Genomic DNA, 14,402 nt, shown 5'->3' on the forward strand with positions numbered 1-14,402 from the left:
CTGTATTATCTCCCAGCCTATAAAATATTTTCATTAAAATTTCATTAAAACAGGGAAACAAAGAAACCAAGAGGGAAGGAAGTAGGAGAAGATGAATGGGAAGTAACAGGGGTAGGAGTCAGGAACCTTGAGCATAATGGAGGTATAAGTGTGTGGAATATACACATATCTAAACAACAGAGTCAGCACTATTATGAGATCAAAGCTACAACAATCAAACTTTAAAATGTGTCTGTCAAGGAAAGGGCAGGCAGGCTGTGGAGTGACAGCAGTCTATTGGTGTGAAGGCAAGTGAAGATTGGTGATGGGATTAGTAATTATGCCTGAAATTTATATGTGATCAACTATGCAAATCATGTCACTTAATATTTAATTATTTTGTTTTGTTTTGGTTTTGCTTGGGGGCATACACCCAGCTGTGCTCAGAGCTTACTTCTGGTTCTGTGCTCAGGGATCACTCATGCTGGTGCTTGAGAGACCATATGTAGTGCCAGGGATCAAACCAGAGTTTTGGCTGCATGCAGTGTAAGTACACCTCTGTAGTAATTGTGGTCTACAAAGATGTTTTGAATGAGAACTCAACAGCATTCAACTAAGAATTCAACTAAGAAAATGGCAGCAGATCTTGGAGCACAACTAAAAGGTACTTTAAAAAATTTTTTTATTTTACTTTTATTTTATTTTTTTGGCTTTTTGGGTCACACCAGCAATTCACAGGGGTGACTCCTGGCTTTTCACTTAGGAATTACTCCTGGTGGTGCTCAGGGGACCATACGGGAAGCTGGGAATTGAACCCGGGTTGGCTGCGTGCAAGGCAAATGCCTTACCCACTGTACTATCACTCTAGCCCTGATACTATTTATTTTTAATTATTATCTAATTCTAATGCAATTATGAGATTCAGAAATTTTAAATGCCTTGTATTTTTGATTCAGCCTAACTTAGGATTAATTTCCTTTAAAAGAAGCATTATGGATTATTTTAAAAGTCAGAATCACTTGAATTTTCCCTTTATTAAGGACATATAAAGGTCAAAACTACTCATAGAATGTCCCCGATAAAGATCATCAACAAACTATGTCTTGCCAATGCCACTAGCTGATTTTTTATCCTCCTTCATTCAACCATTTATCAGTATTGACAGTTGGGCACCTTATCCTTTTAGAATCTTTTCTCTTTTTACATAAAACTGGCACATACACCCTCCCCACAGTCACACTATTCCATTATTTTACTACTAGCTTGCTATATTCATCTTGATCATGATTTTATCAGGAGATGAAAACACCAGAGGTTTGTTAAATGAAATGTAACAAATATCTTGTTTATATTAAGTTCATGTTATAGATACTGTTATAAAATTTATTATTTTTAATTATTATATGATTTCATTATTTGCACCTAAGGAGGAAATTCCTGGCATAGATACTCCATAAGCACCTGTTATCTGACTGACACTCTTTCCATGTGACACATGAAACACTAAAGCTCTGAGAAGCAAAGCAGCTTTCCTGAGGCTACTTCGTAAGAAGTCAAATCAGGATTTGAACCCAAGGCCTTTTAACTGTGTTCCCATGCTAATAAGTGAACAAAGTCATGAAAAGAAGAATCCTGTTGGGAGTATCCAAAAGCCAGCTTAGGTCAATTTTAAAGGCAAATATTTTTGGCTTTGTGTTTTGAACTTAAAATATTCTGCAGCATTTAGGAATGAATGAATTTTACCTACATCCTCTGGAACAGTGGTGTGCCAGCTATAAGCATTAAAAAGGTTTTAAACAAATAGTCTACCACAGTGGTGATGCATCACAAGAACTAGTGCTCGGGCAGGTGCCAGTTCTTAGCATAAAAGGTTGAAAGTCCTGCTCTGGACAGCAAGATTCTTCAAGGTAAAGACAAGTTTCTGGCACCTCCTGTAGCTCAAACAACCCACTTGTCACAACAGGGAGTTGGATTAAATCCCAAGAATTGGTACATTTCCCAAGAGGAGGCAGAAGCATGTGTGATTCCATTTCAGTCACAAAGTAATGAGGGATCAGGAATGGCAAGAAGTTGAACTATTATGTTATTCCCAACTCAGTTAAGAAGCTTTCTCCATATGGAGACAGTATCACCTGAAGCAGGATAGGCGGAAAATAACGGCTCTCTTCTTGCGGGCTTCTCACCTCCTGCCCTGCTGAGTTGACTGTGCAAAGAGCCAAAATGTGACTCCTTCACAGCATGAGGGTTCTTTTAGTTGCAGGACAGGAGGAAGCTTTCTCTAGGTCTTTTATTCAGTCACTCACAGAAAGGGACAGCCAATGACCTCATTTTTCACTCTGTAGTGAGTGAGCCCAGTGGCTTCTTGCCTCTGGATTCTGTAGAAAATCCCCTTTTGAAGACATCTTTACAGGGACTGACACCAAGTCCCCAGGAAGAACAGGTGGGCTTCTTTGGAAATAAGGGTAAAAGAGAACAGATGGAAGAGAAACTCCAGTTTCACGCCTCTTAATCACTAAAAGGGGGATTAAGTATTTTCAAAGTAATTCTCAAGAAGAAAGTGGTGACTGCATAGTGGGACATTTCAGTAAGACTCTTCCTTCCTCCCTCCCTCCCTTCCTCCCTCCCTCCCTCCCTCCTTTCCTTCCTTCCTTCCTTCCTTCCTTCCTTCCTTCCTTCCTTCCTTCCTTCCTTCCTTCCTTCCTTCCTTCCTTCCTTCCTTCCTTCCTTCCTTCCTTCCTTCCTCTCTCCCTCCCTCCTTCCTTCCTTCCTTCCTTCCTTCCTTCCTTCCTTCCTTCCTTCCTTCCTTCCTTCCTTCCTTCCTTCCTTCCTTCCTTCCTTCCTCTCTCCCTCCTTCCTTTCCTTCCTCCCTCCCTTCCTCCCTCCCTCTCTCCCTCCCTCCCTCCCTCCCTCCCTCCCTCCCTCCCTCCCTCCCTTCCTTCCTTCCTTCCTTCCTCCCTTCCTTCCTCCCTCCCTCCTTCGTTTCCTCCCTCCCTTCCTTCCTTTCTTCCTCCCTCCCTCTCTCCCTCCCTATCTTCCTTCCTTTTCCTTCCTTCCTATCACCATGAGATATACAGTTACGATGTTGTTCAAGATTGAGTTTCAGTCATACAATGTTCCAATACCCATCCATTTACCAGTGCACATTTACCAGCACTGGTTACCGCAGCCTGCCTCTAGGGCAGGCACTTTCCTTCCTCTCTCTCTCTCTCTCTCTCTCTCTCTCTCTTTTTCTCTTTCTTGTTTTCCTTTTAGGCACTGTTATTTCTAGTACTGTTACTGAAAGGATATCGTGCATATCACTTGACCTTTTTTCAGCACTCAGATTTTTTCCAGAGTAATCATTTCCAACTATCATTGTCATAGTGGTCCCTTTTCTGTCTTAACTGCACTCCCCTCCCCCTACATGGCAAGCTTCCTACATGACCAGTCCTCCTGGCCCTTGATTCTACTGTCCTTGGGTATTATTCACATATTTTTTATATCCTGCAAATGAGTGTAATCATTCTATGTTTGTACCTCTCCCTCGAACTCATTATACTCAGTATGACACCCTTCATGTCCATCTATGTATAAGCAAATTTTATAACTTCATTCTTCCTAACAGCTGAATAGTATTCTATTGTGCAGATGTATGATAGTTTCTTTAGCCATTCATCTGTTCTTGGGCAATTGGTCTGTTTTCAGATTCTGGCTATTGTGAATAGTGTTGTAATGAACATAGAACTGCAGATGAATTTTCTACATTGTGTTTTTGGGCCTCTAGGGTATATTCCCAGGAGCAATTTCTGGGTAATATGGAAGCTCAATTTCTAGTTTTTTGAGGAATGCCCATCCAAAGAGGCTAGATCAATTGGCATTCCAGACCAGCAGTGAATGAGAGAGTCCCTTTCTCTCTGCATTCAGGATTTCGCTCGTTGTTCTTTGGATGTGTGCCATGTCTTTGATATGATATCTCACTGCTGTTTTGATTTGCATCTCTCTGATGATTAGTGTTATAGAGCACTTTTTCACTTTTCCATGTGTCTTTTGGCCATTTATATTTCTTCTTTGGGTAAGTTTATGTTCATCTCTTCTCCCCATATTTTGATGGGGCTGTATGCTTTTGAGTTTTTTGCCATCTGTCTACAGGTGTTTGGAGTGTTTGAGGGGATTATGTTGTCTAAAAGTAGCCCACTTCTTATAACAGTGGTTTTGAATCTATGAAGTTTCTGAGTTATCTGTGAAGTTGTGTGTTGTTCCTTCAAATCTGAATGAGATTCTGGCTCAGTAAAGTATTCTTGTTTGTTTTTTTTTCTTTTTGGGTCACACATGGCGATGCACAGGGGTCACTCCTGGCTCTGCACTCAGCACTCAGGAATTACCCCTGTTGGTGCTCAGGGGACCATATGGGATACTGGGAATCGAACCCGTGTCGGTCACATGCAAGGCAAACTCCCTACCTGCTGTGCTATCTCTCCAGCCCCATGAGTAAAGTATTCTTGGTGTGGTGTTTATTTCACTGAGATTTTCATTATATCCCACCACTACTTTCAGGCCTGGAGGGTTTTGTCTGATAAGTCTTCTGTAAATCTTAAGACTGCTCCTTTGTATACAATTTCCTTCTTTGATCTTGCTACTTTCTGTATTCTACATCTATCTATGGTTTATTATTCTGATTAGGATATGTCTTGAAGTATTTTTATTTGGATTTCTTTTAACTGGTACCCACCATTCCTCCTGCATCTCTGTGTGTGCACTCTTCATCTCTGGTAACTTCTCAGCAATGGTGTCTTTGGTTTTCGTTTCTTCATCAGGTTGTCTTTCTGTCTCTCTGGTACCTTGGTGATTATTATGTTATTCCTCTTGAATTCACCCCAATGTTCTCTTGTTATCTGTGGATTTATTTTGAGGCTTCCCCCCCACTGTTCTGCTATTGTCTCAAGGTTTTCTGCACCTTATCTTGTAGCTCACTGGATCTGTCCTCAGCAGCTGTTACTCTGCTGCTAAAGCCTTTCAGCGAGTTTCTCATTTAACTTACCAAACTTTTCAGATCTGTCATTTCTGTCTGTAGTTTCCTAATTTTTCTTTGTGTTTTATTGGCAGTCCATTCCACTGTTTCTCTGAGCTCCTTATACATCCTCAACTATCCCTCTCTAAATTACTCATTAGAGAGGTTATATAGCTTGTTATTACTATTTGAGTCTTCTGGACTAGCACCTTCACTCACTAAGCCTGGTGGGATTCTATGCTGCTTTACCACTGTGACCTTTGCAGTCTGGAGTTGTTTCTGTGTGTTGTTGTTTGTTAGGTTCCTATAAAGGATGTCTTTGTATGTTTACTTTGCATTGTGGAGAGATGAAGAAAAAGGTTTCCTCAGTTTTCTGGGACGGAGACCAGAGAGGGTCAAACTGGATGATTAAGTAGCCCTCCCCATTTTTATCCACCTAATGGGAAGGGAAAGGGGGGTGCTGACTTAGAGAGCAAAATGGTGAACCTCAATGAAAAGTAAGACCCCCCACAACATGGTTAAGCTTCCTTAGTTTTCAGTAAGGCCATTTTGACCATTTGTATTTATTTTCAAGGGTATAAATCAATGCAAAAAATTGAGGTGCTAGTCTAGAGATATAGCTGAAGTGAACATTTTTATTAATATTAATAATGTCTTTCAATGTACTTGTCTTTTACTTATTGAAGAAAATGATCTATATCTGAATAGTTTACTATTGCATTCTCAGTGCTTAGCATGCATGTCACACACGAACAATTGTTGAAAAAATAAATTATTATTATTGCTATGACAACTACTACAATTACAATCATGACTACTATCACCTATACACTGTCACTGTCACTGTCACTGTCATCCCGTTGCTCATCGATTTGTTCGAGTGCGCACCAGTAACATCTCTCATTGTGAGACTTATTTGTTACTGTTTTTGGCATATCCAATACGCCATCAGTAGCTTGCCAGGCTCTGCCGTGCAGGCGCGATACTCTAGGTAGATTGCCGGGCTCTCCAAGAGGGGTGGAGGAATTGAACATGGGTCAGCCATGTGAAAGGCGAATGCCCAACTGCTGTGCTATCACTCCAGCCCATCATCATCATCATCTATACACAGTGCTTATAAACAGCAGACAATACCCATTGGACAAAACTACTATATACCAACAATGCTCGGTAACTACGACTGCTTTCACTACCACTACCATTACTTAGTGGCACTATATGAAAAATCAATAAGAAAAGCATTGTGCTTGTATTATTTCCACTTCATTGATAAAAACACAGAAAATTAACTATGACAAAAAAACATACAATATGAAGTAGAACTGAAATGATGATGTTACTATTCTTATTCTTGACAAATATTTGGGGAAATAAGTAAGCAAGGGGGGGATGAAATTACCCCTCATACCATATAAAAATAGATTAAATATTTCAAGATTATATCAGAATTTATTTAAAAAAGGAAAATATAGGCTAAAATCTCCAGAATGTAACTCTTAGCGGTATCTTCAATGATTTGACTCCTTTAGCAAAGATGACAAAACAAAAACGTAAACAAATGGGATGATATCAAACTATAAAGGACTTATATGGCAAAAGAAGTCATCCAATTTTATGGGAATAAAAAAAGGCATCCAATTGAATGGGAATAAATATTTGTAAACATGAAGGATTAAGGATTAAGATATAGAAAACACTCACAAATATTAAAAAACTGAAAAACCAACTACCCAATCAAAACATGGGGAGAAGAGATGAATCCAGTAGTGTTTAGGGGTCCACACATTGCCTGGGATCATACAAAGACCCCTTTCTTTAAAAAAATATTTAATTGAATATCCCTGAGATAGACCATTACAAAGCTGTTCATGAATGACTTCAGCTACACAATTATCCAACACCGATCCCTCCACCAATGTACATTTCGTACCACCAGTGTCCTCCATTTCCTTTCCACCATTCCCCAATCACCCCCACCCCCAGCCTATCTCTATGGCAGGCACTTTTCTTCTTTCTCTCTCTCCTTTTGTGCACTATGGTATGCCGTACAGGTACTAAGAGGTGAATGTGTTTGGTGTTTGTTCAGGGAGTTCAGTATTTTTATCAGGAAGGTAAGGCTGGGGTAGCTTTGTTAACTGGGTCACAGCTTTGGGGTGTGGATGTGACTGCTGAGGAATCTGGAAGCACAGGGAGGTGTGGGGAGGTAGCCAATCCCGACACCAAGAAAGCCTGGACATTTCAGTCACAAAACCCACATATACGAATTTTCAACAGGTTAAATCTCATCTCATACAGCGGGTAGGACGTTTGCCTTGCACATGGCCGATCTGAGTTTGACTTGTTCGTCCCTCTCGGAGAGTCCAGCATGCTAGGAAAGTATCCCGCCCACACGGCAGAGCTTGGCAAGCTAGCCGTGGTGTATTCGATTTGCCATAAACAGTAACAACAAGTCTCACAATGGAAATGTTATTGGTGCCTGCTCGAGCAAATTGATGAACAACAGGAAGACAGTGCTACAGTGTTAAATCTCAGTAAAGTCTGTCCTGAGAAGCTGGAGTCTGGCAGGGGGAATGGGGCAATTTTGGATTGTGAAAGGAAGTGGATGCCAAGGGCTCTTGAGCAGGCACCAGGCTGACCAACCCCCGACAAAACAACACCCCTCCTATTTGCCCTGGTCTATTCAATCTTGTATGGGCCCGAGATTAACTGTGGCTTTTATCTCTTTCAAGATTTATTTATAGGTCCTTGAAGCAAGGCCAGTAAATGAGCTCTTGTTTCACTGAGCTGGAGGTGGTGTGTGGGTGTGGCTCCCACACAGTTCACTTTTGGCTGTTTAATTTCTCTGGAAACTTGATTCAGAGTTGTTGAGGTCCTACCGAGACACAGTGGCAATTTTGGGGTATCAGGAAGCCTGAAGGGGCACCACATGCCCACAAAGTCCCTTTTCATACAATATATTCATATCAGCTCCTTGAGTCATCGCCTCAGCTCCCACACTGCTATTCCATTGCTAATTTGTATTAAAGAAGTAGAGAGCAAATAGTCTAGTGGAGGTTCATGAAGTGTTGACCAAACTCCGGGAGATGTGAAGCTGGTCCCCAGTTCTTAAGCCAAATGTCAGAAGAGTAATTCCAAGGTCAAGTTTATGGAGAGATGAAAACTCCACACAGTTTTATATCTCTCTGTAAAGTCTCTCCCTTTGTTACAATGAAGGGAACTATATGTATGTCTGTCCTAGGTAATGTCTGAGAGCACTGTAGCTATATGCAGGACCACTCTTTTATTTAACATATCAACATGCCCAATGGTGGTGCTATGATTGTTTGTGGTTACCAAGGTATCTGATGAAGCACAGATAGGACTCCAGGTAATTGGGGAGGAGATGGGAATAGAATAGGAAAGTCAGGAGGTTTGAACCCATGTAATCGTGAAACTAAATCTTCATTGATTTTCCCTATAGATTCTTATACTTTTGCAGGAGTATATTTGCTACTTTCTTTCTTAAATAAACACTTTTCTTTATCCTCACTGAATACTAGTTTATTTCACTTGCTTCCTCAACTTTTTAAAGAAAACGCCTTAATTAGTTTGTGCTTCCATAAAATCCCTCTTTGTGGGAAGACATAACAAATCAGGAAGAGGGATGGTGGGGATGGTGTAAATCCATGACCTCATTCTCCAAGATTCATAATCTGTAAGTCAAAAATCTTTCTTTTTCTTCTAAAGTCTTCATCCAAAAAATATATCAAAGAAAATGTTTTGCTTATTTCTTCAGATCTTTTATCTAGAAATACTGGGTCTCCATTGAGATAAAATTAGTATTTTCTCCTGTTATCTGTGAACCTTAAAGGGTACAAAAGCCTTCCTCCACTAACTGCCAAACTGCCTACACATTAGAACTCCCTGGAGTGATAGCAAATTTGTTAAGTCCAAGTATTCAGGTCATATCCCACACCCACTCCCCAACCACCACCACGTAGGGAATAAAAATCAGATATTAGTTCTTTATGTTTATTTTTTGCTTGCTTTTTAAATTACTTTTAAATCATTTAAATGTGTAAAAAGTTTGGAACCACTTCATTTGAGGCTTATGATGTGATGTGATATGATGTGATAAAAGACACCTGATGTTTTCTTGGTATGTTATTACCTAATAGACTAAAAAAATATTTACTGAAAATATGGAAATTAGAGAAGTACCCTAAACAATGATTCTACAAAGAAACAATTGGAAACCCAATATTTAGAGCATTTGTTACACACCTACAGAAAAGAGGAATGTGTTGGGGGAAAAGGACTGATAATGATTCTTTTTTATTTAATAATAAAGCTAAAAACGAAAGAGCTTAGCTCTGAAGTGCTCAAAGGCATAAAGACCAAATTTCTTTGCAATGCAAGTATTGAACTCTTTGGAGATGGAGAAAATGAACCCCAACCAAGAGGTAGAAATTGAGGCACTGCCCAGAGAAAGGTAGTTCCCCTTAAAACAGAATAAGCTTCAACAGAATCTACAGGTGTTGATAAGAATATGAAAGGAGAGACTGAGAGCAGGGACAGCAAGTCACTCTAGCCGTGTAAGAAGTTGACCCCAGTTTGATCCTGGTTGGATCCTGGTACCACATACTGTCCCTGAACTCTGCATGCAGCCTCTGAGCATCACATGTTCCCTAAGCACAGCCAGGAGTGATCCCTAAATCCCTGAGCACAGAGTCAGGAGTAAGCCCTGAATACTTCTGGGTATTTTGGTGCCTCTTGTCTTGTCCCATATATATATATATATATATATATATATATATATATATATATATATATATATAAAGTGTTCCAGTCTTCTTCCTATTGACAACCCCCAAGTTAACTTTTCTATACGAAGAGAATGCCAGTTCAAGGAAGTGAGCAGGAGGCTCTATCATAAACCAACTCAATAAAGGCATGTGGGACTGGAGCAATAGCATAGAAGGTAGGACGTTTGCCTTCCACGCGGACGACCCAGGTTCAATACCTCGGTCCCTCTCGGAGAACCCAGCAAGGTACCGAGAGTATCCCACCCGCATGGCAGAGCCTGGCAAGTTACCCATGGCATATTCGATATGCCAAAAACAGTAGCAACAAGTCTCACAATGGAGACGTTACTGGTGCCCACTTGAGCAAATTGATGAGCAACGGGATGAGCAATGGGATAAAGGCATGTGAAGCTCACTGTCCATTATGGCGAATGGTCTGTATGTGGACCTTAAATGTGTATTCTCTGTTTTCCCCCTTTGGAGAAGTCCATATTCTGGCTTGCTTAAACATCTCTCTCTCTCTCTCTCTCTCTCTCTCTCTCTCTCTTTCTCCCCCTTCTTATTTCTCTAAGAAAATTTCTTAAGAACTTTATGAAAAATTTACATACAAAACTCAGAAGGTTAAGAAGTTACACTTCAAATAGATGGGTCCAGGTTCCTCCACAATGTCCACGTCTCCTCTTTTACCCATATATACAACATCCTTTGATCTATCTTTCAAGTCCCCCATGATCCTGCATACATCTCCGTGTAGGTGACTATGCAAAAAGAGACACCGGATGGAAGCTACCTTTAATCTGCTGTTATCTGCCACCCCCAGCCATCCCATTATCAGTTTTTATTGGATGCCTTTTTGATGGGCAAGATTTAAACTGATTAACTTGGTCCACCTGGCGCTCCACCATTCCACTCCCACAGAACAAGTGGACTCAAGGTGCAGCTTGAAGGTTCCCTCATGGGGTTGGTAGGATGCATGCATCTGTGCCTCAGAGGTGCTTAAAGAGACTCTAGCAGTCCTGACCCATGCCAGGCATTACCCCAGGTGGATCAGGTGAGCCAAGCAGAGAGGTGGGGGCACTCTTCCTGAGGCTACCTCGCTCAACGCCCACTCTACTAAGTCACCTATAACTACCAGAGAAATAGTCAGGAGTCAGGTGACTTAAATGAGTAAATCACAAGCTAGTGGAGTAACTCCACTTCTTCTGTTGGGCATCACCTCTCTCACTGCAACAGGAGGGAGGAAATAGGACCTATTTCAACTACCCAGAAAAGTGGCATCTTTAAAAATCAGGGGCAGGGTTATATAATTCTTCCCATTTCATAAGCTGTCTCGGTCGGTATCTTGGTCACCGTTTCTGAGGTGTATCAGATAAGGAGTTAATACCCAAGATATAGAAAGCACTGGTAGAACTTATAAGAAAAAAAAACTTCAAACCCATTTAAAAATGGAGAAGAAATAAACAGAAACTTCCTCAAAGAAATACAAGTGGCCAAAAGGCACATGAAAAAGTGCTCTACATCCCTAACCATCAGAGAGATAGAAATCCAAACAACAATGAGATATCACCTTATACCACAGACACATATAAAAAAAATAAAAACAATCAGTAATGGCATGGATGTGGGAAGAAAGGGACTCTCATTCTTTATCGGTGGGAATGCCAAATGGTCTAGCCGTTTTGGAAAACAATATGGGCATTCCTCAAAAAAATCTGAAATTGAGCTTCCATATGACCCAGGAATACCACACTAGAAATGACTGCATTAATTTTAATTTGTGAGATATTATGTGTATATATATGAGAGCCTGGCAAGCTACCCATGGCGTATTCAATGTGCCAAAAACAGTAACGATAGGTCTCATTCCCCTGACACTGAAAGAGCATCCAATCATTGGGAAAGACAAGTAAGGAGAGGCTGCTAAAATCTCAGGGCTGAGAGGAATAGAGACGTTACTAGTGCCCGCTTGAGTAAATTGATGAACAATGGGATGACAGTGATACAGTGATACAGTGAATGTGTGTGTGTGTGTATATATATATATACGCATACACACAGACTTATATATATACACACATATATGTATATATGTATATATATACATATATGTGTGTATATATGTGTATATATATATATATATATATATATATGTATTGAGACTAACATTCAAGGCGAGAATAAACAGGGGCCAGAAGGACTGGTCAATGGTTGGAAGCTTGCCACAAGAGTGTGTGTGGGGGGCAAAGTGTAATTAGACTAGAAAAGGAAACAACATGACAATGATAGTTGGAAATGATCAATTTGAACAAAAACTGAGTATTGAAAATAGGTAAAGGCATATACTTGATAATCTTTATTATCTGCATTGTGAACCATGAGAAAGAGAAAGAGAGAGACAGACAAACAGAGACAGAGACATAATGATCATTTTGAACAGGAACTGAGTTTTGAAAATAGGGAAAGGCATATACTTGATGATCTTTATTATCTGTATTGCGAAAGAGAGAAAGAGAGAGAGAAACAGAGACAGAGATAGAGACAGAGAGACAAAGACAGACAGATACAGAGACAGAGAGAGGAAATGTCTGCCATAGAGGCAGGCTGGGGGTGGGGGGGCGGGAGGAATAAGGGCATATTGGTGATGGAAAATGTACACTGGTGAGGGATGGATGTTGGGACAGAGTATGAATGGAACCCGAACAGTAAAACTTTGTAAATGTATCTCATGATGATTCAATAAAAATAAATAAATTTATATGAAAAAAAAGAAGGGTGGGGGAGTTTAGTATGGCTGGAGTGGAGAGGCTTTCTTAAAATATTCTTTGAAGAATTATGCTTCTGGCTATAAAGAAGTAACTCATATCTGACTTTCTCTCCCACAGAAAATAATTACAATACTACACAAAATGAAAAATAAGGTCAGCTTTTTTAAGTGTTGTGGAACCGCCAAGACAGCTAGGATTCAAGCTATTTGGATTCGGCAGAGAAAACAAGCCCATTGAGCTCAGCGCACCCTGTATTTGCAACAGCTTTTTGTCCTCAGGGTATCTGCTAATTTGTATTGTGTGGGAGTAGACCAAGTTGAAAGTGGTAACTTATAGCTTAGAATAGTTCCTCTCAGTTGAAGAGAAAAAACTTGAAATTGTGGTTCAAGGAAGAAAAGCTAGAAAGTGGGACTACAGGAAGTGAGATCCACCTTCTCATTGCACTTTTCCCTCAAGACATTTGCACATTGCTAAAGTGTGGAGTAAGAAGCCAAGAAACTAAGCAATGACAACAAATTACAGAGACTACAAAATTAAGGAGCAATTTACTTGTCTAAGCGTGTGGGAGAGAAAAAAAATGGAATTTATTATGTGCTAAGGATAAAGGGCTAAGGTAAGGCAGATAAGCAGGTGCTCAGTTGAGAATTCTTAGAACAAACAGGAACTAAACCTGATTAACTTTGAAAAATCTCACTTCTTGATTGGTGTATATAGGACTTGCTGGTGTTTACTTTCCTGAATCTCCACAATTTCTCTGAAAGATAACAAAACCCACAACGTGGAGAGAGGGGGTGAGATACTGACAGAACAGAACACGTCACAAAACAAAACTAGAGGGAGTTATTTGGGCAAAAAAAATATCCTCAGATGAAAGCACAGATTGACAGATGAATTAACGAGCACTAGATTGGAGGTAAATATGTGGATACAATCTAAATAAATATTGATTTTTTAATAAAAGTGTTTTGGTGTGGGAACAAATTAGTAATATAATAGGTGGCAACAATAACATATAACTGGCTAATGGAATCATAATTGGTTTCTATTGAGAGATAGCATAGTGGGTGGGCTTTTGCTTTTCATGAGACCGACCCGAGTTCGATTCTTCTGCCCCTCTCGGAGAGCCCGGCAAGCTACCAAGAGTATCGTGCCGGTGTGTATTGGAAATGCCAAAAACAGTAACAATAAGTCTTTCAATGAGAGACGTTACTGGTGCCCGCTCGAACAAATCGATGAGCAACGGGATGACAGTGACAGTAATTATCTTAAACAGTTGAAAGACAGACTATCAGACTGGATTAAGAATAAATCATAATGGACAACTCACATAAAAAGCAAATGAAGTAAAACTGTACTTGTACATGAAATGACTATATGTAAAAATATTTTAATGTATTAAGTCCATGCACTTGTTTTTAAAAATTTTCAAAAAGTCTAATAGAAGAAATAAATGCACTTAGAAAATGAAATTATATATACATGAAGAACATGGAGAAAAAAATCAATGCTATTTTGAATATCAGCAGTAGACGCTTGAGAAATAAAAATATAAAATTCCATTTACTATTTCATCCCCCAAACATGACATAACATGAAAATCTTTATACTAGAACTTGACAAATATCCAACAAAAAAAGTTAAAGAGTTAAATAATTGGAAAATAAAAATATTAATAGCATAGAAGATTCAATATTGTTCATCTCTCTCAAAAATCAATCTAGGGGCTGGAGCGATAGCACAGTGGGTAGGGCGTTTGCCTTGCACGCATTTGACCCGGGTTCGATTCCAGCATCCCATATGGTCCCCTGAGCACCACCAGGAGTAATCCCTGAGTAACCCCTGTGCATTGCCAGGTGTGACCCAAAAAGAAAAAAAAAATCAATCTAA

General features: G+C 39.9%; 1 protein-coding gene across 7 annotated transcripts in view; it reads right to left on the reverse strand.

The window, feature by feature from the left end:
* The window catches only part of FHIT (fragile histidine triad diadenosine triphosphatase), a 1,667,781-nt gene that overhangs the window by 971,395 nt on the left and 681,984 nt on the right, over nt 1-14,402 (reverse strand). The gene's annotated exons all lie outside the window — the stretch shown is intronic.

This window comes from Sorex araneus, chromosome 4 (genome assembly GCF_027595985.1).
Source record: "Sorex araneus isolate mSorAra2 chromosome 4, mSorAra2.pri, whole genome shotgun sequence".
In the NCBI taxonomy this organism is placed as follows: Eukaryota; Metazoa; Chordata; class Mammalia; order Eulipotyphla; family Soricidae; genus Sorex; species Sorex araneus.